Here is a 9715-nt window from a genome sequence, read left to right as displayed (position 1 = left end):
CTGAGGCCCAATACACACTAATGGAATCACGGAGAAGAAGTTAACAGGCTAACAGCAAAGCTAACTGTGGGCTAGCGCCACTTAAACAGTATTTACAGCAAGTTTACAAGTTTTTAGCTCCAATTATCTCCATCGTGTAATTGGATGTACAATATCCCTCTCTCCCTTAGTCTTTTCCATCAGCAAAGTATTTACGCTCACGGACAATTTATGACTAAAAAAACACAAGATGCTATGACACTTGCAGTGGTGCTGATGGCCTCTAGGGGCATGAGTTACTTAGTACCGCTTTACCGCACACGGGCAACAACACCTGACTATATATTGATTGTCACTCACAGCAGATGTGCCGTGATACCATAGCTGACTCCAACAAACTTTATTCCTCCGATCTGTGCTGCTTGAATCTCCTTAGTCCATGTCCCAGCACTGCATTGAAGTCCGTCAGTTTTCAAAGCTGCTCATTCCAGGTTGGTGTTCGAACGAGAGAGACCGAGGTGTGACTCTCGCTTCGTGGGATCAAAGTCTGGACCTGCCCAGTTTTGAGTAGTGCAATGATCCAAGCTTGGGCCATTTCAAACAAAGTCCAGTTTAAAATAAACAACAGCGATCGGGATGGCAAACACATTTCCTAGATTACACCAAAGTTCAGCCAATCAATGATAAAAACAAAAGTTTAACTGGTTGTTTTAGTTAGGCGCCTCATTTCCAAAACACAGCTCACTGGCTCTCAGATTGATTGACAGCAGCTTTGTCCAGTGAGATGTGAGCTCTGGGGACACGTAACCCCGTAAACCCAGGCTTCTGATTGGCAGGAGTGTTGCTATTGTTTTTAATGGAGGAGTGCCAGCAGAACTAAACAGCAGGCCAAAGCAGAAAGATGTTTGTTCCTGGCAACAAAAGGCAAAACAATCTGATTGGATGACAATTGTGCATTATGAAACAGAGAAAATAATATTTTGAGCCATTTTAAATACTACTAGGATATATAATACATTTTTATTTGGGTTATTGTAAAATTGTATAGACCAACAGAAAAGGCTTTGCAGGCCTTGGCAACCTCGCATTGATACTACAGTGCCAACAACATTCGCACTGATATCAATCTGGGAGCGCTCCAGCTTGACTTGTTTGGAGAGCGGACACACTTTTGGAGCTGCATTTACTGCTGATTGGATCAAGAGCACCAACAATCCATTAAATATTTAGTTTTGTAAAATGTTTTGTGTGTTTGTGTTGTGTGCAGCAGCACCTCATGCTTTTCATTGTCATGTTGTTTATTAGTATCTATTTGGCCCAAACCACTTTTGGTTCAAGATGGATTCTTTTGTGTTTGTGAACGCACAAATACGAGAATTTAGCTTTCAGGCAAGGTCATCCATAGATCCATTTACGGACCGTTCAAATAACAAAAAACATACCATACCACGTGTACGGGCTTGGGTCTGGTTAATGATTACAGTTTGAGCCCGTTAAAATGTAAAAGTATGCTCCAGCCTGGACTAGAGTCAGGCAGAACATGGCAACTGACACCTCAAGATTCCGCCGTAATCCCATCCCTGCCCTCTGGAACACAAAAATCAACACAGCCTCACCTCTCCATCCCTCTCCATCTGCCCCTTCCTGGAGCGCTGCAGCTGCTTGGAATTACTGTTTACTTACTTTGTTGGCAAAATCTGCGCGTCACCGAGGAGAAAATGAGCTGTCATAACTGGTTCCATCTCATCCTGACGCCCTTTAAAGACTGCAGCTTGAGAAAATAGGCCGTTTTATCCACATTATTCCATGGCAGATAGGATAAGCAGCCATATGGGGAGTGGAGTGCAATGCCGTTATTATGTGTGCGAGTGTTGGTGTGACGGAGCAAAAGACTGTGTTTAAAGTTCAGTCCAAAGAGCTCCATGTCAGAAAACTCCTGACAACTTAGACGCTCTTAGACACAACAGAGCAGAGAGGCGTGGGCCTTTCTAAACTCCACTTTTGGTGCATTTGGATGCTGCCACGGAGAGGGGCTGGGGTTGGCGGGGTGAAGACGTTTAACTGCTGTTTTCCAAACACAGGAGTGAGACGGGAGAGCACAGTGGTAATTTTGTAGAATTGGTCTTTGAAGGCATTTATTAGGGTTTCTACAGGTAGCAGCAAGTCAAATTCTTCATTCATTTTTACTTTTTTAATACCTTTTTTGTTTGTATGCGAAGGTCTGTGCACTCCCACACATCCTGAATGTTCACTTGAGTTGATTAGAAGGTCAGAGTTCGTAACAAAGTTGAGACGTGAATAGGATTTTCTTTTTTCCTTTGTCAGATTAGTTACTCCAACATTAAAAGTGATACAACAGGTTGAATATGTCTGTTAATAACGCGAGTTAGTGCCCCCCGAAGTCCTCTGAAGCTCAGTATGAGAGAGTAGCCAACTAAGAATGAACCATAGACTGTATATATAAATGGACAGCTTCTCCTCACTCCTCCCCGTTTACCACAATGACCACGTTCGAGGGGGAAATCATGGCGGATTTACAGACTCCCCCTCCTCAGCTCTGACGAAGCATGTTCCTAAAAAGGGCATAAGGGCGGGATCTTCACTGTAGACTCGGCCCTTGCGTGACGTGTAGCTCGCGCTGCTCCAATGCTAACAGTCCGACCCTCATTAAGCACGAGATTTCAAAAATTCTTCTTCTCACCATATAAATGTCTATGTCCTTGTTAATTTTAACTATTTTGCATTAAAAGAACTTATATTTGAGCAGCATCAGCTTCATGGCTGTATAAGCTACGCGGCGGCGGAGTGATCTGCTAGAAAATAGTCCCTCAAAATGAGATCATTCATGTGATGCAAGGTCAGTTATATTCCAAAAATTACTCTATCGACACAAACATTTATACGGTTAGTCTGGTGTTATAAGTGATTTGCCTCAGGTGCACTGTGGAGCGGGTCAGACTGTTTTTAATGCAGGCTAGCTGATACCATAGAAATGCGCTAGCCTTGCACTAGCCTAGCGCAACTAAGCTCTTCAAATATAAGAACTGCATGAATTACAAAAAAATAAATAATCTCCAGCCAGAAATCAACAACACTCTGGATAACTGGGAAATGAGGCCCAATGTCAAAAATCTTGAAATATGGCTTTAAGAACGGCAAATGTAACGTAAGTTGTGTTTCACTCAGACAGATCCCGCACATATTTTTAGAAACTAGAAGGTCTTGGCTTTCAAATGAGGTATCACACTGACACAGGCAATACGCGTTGAGATTTGGATAAACAGAGTTGTTAACCCTAATCCTAGGTGGCAGTTAAGTGGTTAAGCGAGGTCCAAAGCTACATAACAATCTGTTTCCAAATTGTCTTTCAGAGTTGTCCCACCGGGGGGGGCTTTCCTCGCCCATTGGTGCCGACACACACCCAGCAGCTGCTTTCCATCACTCTGATACACCCTGCTACAACTCATCTGTACCTTCATTGTGGAGTTCATTAAAGACAAATCAAACTGTGGATCTGCTGCCGCCTCTCTGACTGAACACACCTAAGTTATAACTTATTTAACTTAATTAACCCACAGTTTCTCAAAGCTCTAAGCTGTAAACCCAGGGGTGGGCCGAGAGAAGCGAGGCTGCCAATCTCACCACCAACCACACGCTCACACATCACACTCACAGAGGCGAGGGATGAAGTGTCTTGCCTAAGGACACATTGACAATCAAAATACAGTGTAAACACAGAAACTAAATACCAGAGGTGGGAGACTCGAGTCAGACTTGAGTCGCAATTTTCGGGACTTGAGACTTACTTGACCAAAGCTGCAAAAGACTTGACTTGACTTGGGACTTGCTGTTTGTGACTCGAGACTTAACTTGGACTTGAGGCCAATGACTCTCAATGACTCGCTGTGACTTTATAGATATTATTTATTTGAGTGAAACTGTCGAAAGATCAGGATTCATTGCGTAAAAACGGCGCATCTGAGTTTAAATTATGGTAATTAGCCACATGAGTGTTCGGTTTCCCGACACAGCGCTTCTAATCAATACAGCGCGTAAAGGCAGGTGGAAATACGACGTCGAAATACGTGCATTAAAAGTTTTCTAAACAGAGTGAAGAGGTGGAGATTTACGGACAGGAAAATGTTTCAAACAATGGACTGAACCTACAGCGCAGACGGAGCCTCCAGAACGACGATGCATAAGAGCTGATTAATCAACAGGAATCTTGGGGCTTTTCGATGTTTTAAGGCGTTCACACAAAGTTTACAGCATTTAGTGGCTAGTTTACGCATCCGCACACAGCCCAGTGACAGTGAGACTGAAAGCTACGCAGAATCTATTTTGAGCAGGGGCGAATCCGAGTATACAGGGGCTGGGGCATTACAGGGGAACCACTGACAGAAAAACTGCCAGAAACTAACAAAAATACAAATATTATTTTAGATTTATCTTTCAGACTGCAGGGAAAAGCAGCTCATATTTAAAATACTATATTTCATATTTTTTAAGTCGCCCCCCCAGGGCCCCCTTCCTTAAAATGCTGTCCCTGCAATTTTGTACATAGACTGTTTATTTATAATACATATATTTTGAATGTTGTGGCGTTTAAATATTAATTAGACTTTAAATCCAAATCCATGAATTTTTAAAAGTTTGATTTTAGCCTAAATTTTCAAAATTACGGTATCTTGAGAAAGCACTTGTTATTTTCAAGATTAAACACATGAAAAGTAGACACGCTGGCGTTTGTGACTTGAGGTGACTTGCCAGCTAAAGCAAGACTTGACTTGACTTGACTTGACAAAAGCTATGACTTGACTTGATTTGACTTGAGCGCATGACCGATTGACTTGGACTTACTTGGAACTTGGACCTTCACGACTTGGACTTGACTCGAGACTTGCATTTAGTGACTTACTCCCACCTCTGCTAAATACAACTCAAAATAACAGCGCAGACGTTTAGATGAAGTCAATTCAGGCCACTCAGTCACAAAGAAAATAAAACCAAAACCCCGGTGCTGCATGGGAGCTGGAAACGTAGACTCCAGCGCAGGGACGTCTTCAACATGCTTAAAATAATCCAAAGTGAAATCTTCAAAGGTCTGTGTATCCGGGTAAACGTGGCTGATGGGTTACCAACAGCCAAGAACGCTTTTTTACGATCATAATGCGGCCATACTTTGTAACGCGTCTGCTCTTGGCTCGTACTGTATATTTCATCATTATCGTGAGTGATGTCTTGTCGTTCCCAACCTGCTTTAAAGCAAGCCCACTCCTCATTGTGCATGCTGTTACTGCGAGCTCACCTCACCAGCTCTTTATGCAGAGTTCTGAGCAGACTGATGAAATCCAGAATAATGTTTGGCTTCATGGCGCTAATTTAATCAGCACACCGGGTGAATGAGGGATTCTCCCCACATCAGCAGGATGCATGTCTTCCGTTTGTGACCTGAGGTACTTTAAAAACAGGATAAAACCAAAGGACACGCAGATAAGGATTTGTAAAAACAGGCAGAGACAGTGCTTTTAAAATATGTAATTAAAAGTTTATTTAAAAGGACCAGGACTACGATATTAAAAGTATTTATTATTATGATTACAATTTATATTAAGAATGGCCAATGTTAAAAAGTGCAAAATTACAATAAAACCTTGCAGCCCCTGGGCCAGCACCAAAGGAAATCTGAAACACAAATAAACGTTAGAAAATAACCAAACTTGGATGGCTTGAGAGGGGTAGCCCCACCCCAAACAAAACGGAAAGTGCTACCCACAAACACACACACACTAAATAACAAAAATCCCAAGTGCAAAACAGAGAAAACGGGCCGAATCCCCCACTCAAGCACATCCAAGGGAACTGAAATCTAAAGACTAAAAGACCCAGGGACTGCTATATAAAACTGGTGCAGAGCTAAAAGGGTTTAAAAGGCTACAAAAACAAACTCAAATGCAACCAAACCCTAAAACAAACTCTAAACAAAACAGTAGCAGGCTAAAATCTGCAATTAAAAGGGGAACAACGTTAAAACCGAAAGATAATAAATGTAAACAAAATATTAAACACTTGTCCCACCTTAAAACTGGTATAAAAACGGGGGAAAATAGCCGCCACCGGAGTTCATTAAAACAAGCTCTAAAACCAGAAAGATAAATGAACATTAAAAATACTAAAAGCGAGAGGAGAAGTTAAAAACGCACCTGTCACCAGCCAGCAGCAGTTGAGAGTGAGTGCCAGGCACGGGGGAGATTTAAAGAGGCCGCTTCCTTCATTAGGCAGGAAGTGGCCTCACCCAATAGTTTTGGGAGGGAGCCCCCTGCTGTCCGCTACAATCTGCCCCCAGTTTGTCATCGCCGTCCCGGTGATACCATGGCTAGTCCCAGGGCCTAAAATAAGCACTCACCATACTACTGGCACCACTGACCCGGGAGGTAGCAGCCCCACCTGACCTATGAGATGCCGTGGCAGGAAGATGGTGCCGGTTCGGGTGCTGACCAGCTGTAGCCCGAGTTGTCCTCCTGGGGCCTTCTGAGAGCTGGTGCGGAGGCTGGCTTGAGGAACCTCCTGAGGGCTCAGAGACAGGCGGATCATTAGGAGGGAGGAGGGTACCTGCTTGTGAAGGCACAGTGGAAGTGGTTGCCTCCTCAAGGCCTGGCCTGGCCACCGCGTAGAAACAACCCTCTTCTTCATCCTCCTCCTCTGTCTCGCGCTGGATCTCCGGAGACTGCCTGTCTCGGCTCCGAGGGCAGAGGTTGTCGGGCACAGGTTTCAACATGCAACGATGAACAGTTCTTACCCTCTGAGGGTCTCCCATGGGTGCCACAGAGTAGACTGGTCCGCCAGAGCTTGGGGCTTGCACCACCACATGGATTTCTGGCCTCCATGCATCCTGGATCTTCGAGCGGCCCCGTCTGCTGTGGTCCTGGAGGTAAACAAACTGTTGCTCTTGTAGATCAGTTGATTTTACCCCAGCATCATGCCGCTCTTTCCGGCGGGCCGCTGCTGCTTTTAGCCGTTGTTGTGCCCCATCAAACGCCACCTGTAGTCTCTTCCGGTGCTCCTGGACCCAGTCTTCAACTCTACCCTCACTTGCCTCTGGAACCCGGCCGAGGAGAAAGTCGATGGGGAGATACGGTTCCTGTCCAAACATAAGGAGATGTGGAGACTCGCCGGTAGACTGATGGATGGTAGTGTTGTAGGCGAACGTGACTTGAGGGAGATATTTGGACCAGTTCTGTTTCTTCTCAAGGGGCAGAGTTCTTAGCAGGTCATGGAGTGTTCTGTTAAAGCGTTCACACTGCCCATTTCCTTCAGGGTGATAGGGGGTGGTACGTGTCTTTTGGGTGCCATAGATGTTGCATAACTGGCTGATGAGGGCGCTTTCAAAGTTCCTTCCCTGATCCGAATGCAGCCGTGTCGGGACACCGAACTTGTAGAACCACTCATGCACCAAGATGTGAGCCACAGTTGAAGCTCGCTGGTCCCTCGTAGCAACAGCCTGTGTAAACTTGGAAAACACATCCGTCATTACGAGCACATTCTCTGTACCATCTTGTGAAGGTTCGAGTAAGGTAAAGTCAATGGCCAGCACTTCATTGGGTCTAGATGCTAGCAGATGACCCATGGCGACTTTAGTACGGGGGAATGAGGCCTTGGCAAGAGTACAGCGCTCACAATGTTGGCCCCAATTCTTAATGTCCTGGTGCATAAGGGGCCAGTAACATCTCTGCCTTACCAAATCCGTTGTTCTTTCCAGGCCTTGATGGCCATGCCCATGGTGCAGCTGCTGAAGTACTTCCTCTTTCAGACAGGCTGGTAGAAGCAGCTGGTACAGGTCTTCTCCTCCATCCGACCTCTGTGTGTGGCGATACAGCACCCCGTTCATCTCCTGTAACCGGTCCCACTGCCGACACAGCTCAAGCACCTGAGGGGAGAAGTTAGCTCTGTCGGTCCGGTCGGGGCGTCTCTGGTCACGCCAGAATGTCAAAAACGTCCCTATTACGGCGTCAGCTTGTTGTAAAGCCATCAACTCCTCTGCAGAATGGGTGGGAAAGGCAGAGATGGCGGCTTGGGTTACCTGGAGGACAGAGTTAGGAGGTGCAGGTCTCTGAAGCGTTGGTGGAATGGCAGTACCAGACAGGCATTTCTCCAGTGTCTCCGACGTTGGCCACCTCGACAAAGCATCGGCATTGGCATTTGTTCTGCCTGACCTGTAACGTATGGTGAAGTCAAATGACGCTAGTTGGGCTGCCCACCGCTGTTCTGTTGCCCCCAGTTTTGCCGTTTCCAGGTGACTAAGAGGGTTATTGTCTGTCCATACTGTACACTTTTGGCCAAGGAGGTAGTCACGAAATTTCTCAGTCATTGCCCATTTTAATGCCAGGAACTCTAATTTCATGGAGCTATAATTTGACATGTTTCTCTCCGTTGGTCTGAGGCCCCGACTGGCATATGCTATTGGCCGTACTTTACCCTCATGCTCTTGTGAGAGCACAGCTCCGAGTCCATTGAAGCTAGCATCAATTTCCAAAATAAATGGCAGGGAAAAGTTTGCATAAGCTAGGACAGGCGCACTCACCAAGGTAGCCTTCAGGTCATTGAAGCTCTTCTCACATTCACCTGTCCAGCTGGCTGCCAAAAATTGCTGCTTGGATCGCCCATGTGCTTTCTGTACCTCCGCAATCAGCTGGTGGAGAGGGCCTGCCATCTTCGCAAAACCATTGACGAACCTCCGATAGTAGCTGGCAAAGCCTAAAAAAGATCTCAATTCCGTTGTAGTGTTAGGACGAGGCCAGCCAGCTACGGCGGTGATTTTGTTGGGGTCCGTGGACACTCCACTGGCCGATATCACATGGCCAAGGTACTTCACTTCCTTTTTGAAGAATTCACATTTTGAAAGCTTTACCTTAAGGCCTTCTTGTTGCAGCCGGCTCAAAACAGCACCCAAACGCTGGAGGTGGTCATCTACAGAGGAGGAATAAACAACAACATCGTCAAGGTATAAAAGCAGAGACTGGCAGTGCTGGGATCCAAACATTCTCTCCATTAGCCTTTGGAAAGTGCTAGGTGCATTACATAAGCCGAATGGCATCCGGTTGAACTCGAACAAGCCAAACGGTGTGCAAAACGCAGTTTTCATCTTGTCGTGCTCGACCACAGGGACTTGATTATAGCCGCTAGCAAGGTCTATGGTTGAGAACCATTTTGCACCCGACAATGCATCCAGCGACTCCTCAATCCTGGGTAAGGGAAATGCATCTCTGCGCGTTTTGCTGTTGAGTTGTCTGTAGTCGACACAGAGGCGTATGGTGCCATCCTTCTTCTTGACAATCACAATAGGAGAGGCATAGGGGCTACTACTCTCCCGGATCACCTGACTATCAAGTAGTTGTCGTATGTGGGCCTTGACTGCCTCGTACTCAGAGGGGGGTATTCTCCTAAACCTCTGTCTGACAGGCGCATTATCGAGCAATGGGATCTCATGCGTAATGAGGTTTGTACAACCCAAATCACCTTCGCTAGTGGAAAATACAGAACTGTACTGCTTGAGTAGACACCTCACCTTGTCCTGCTCATTTGGAGGTAAAGCGGACAGATCTAGACCGTCTACAAGGCTAGGCTGGGTGGTCTCTGTACCCATCTGAGATGAAATCGTGGCTCTCACCTGCTCATTAGCGGACCCCACTACTTCAGTGACACCCTCTGGTAGACTCACTATGTCGGCTGGACTCAA

The sequence above is a fragment of the Gobius niger genome (genome assembly GCF_951799975.1).
Source record: "Gobius niger genome assembly, chromosome: 3".
NCBI lineage: Eukaryota > Metazoa > Chordata > Actinopteri > Gobiiformes > Gobiidae > Gobius > Gobius niger.
This window is presented reverse-complemented; position numbering follows the sequence as displayed.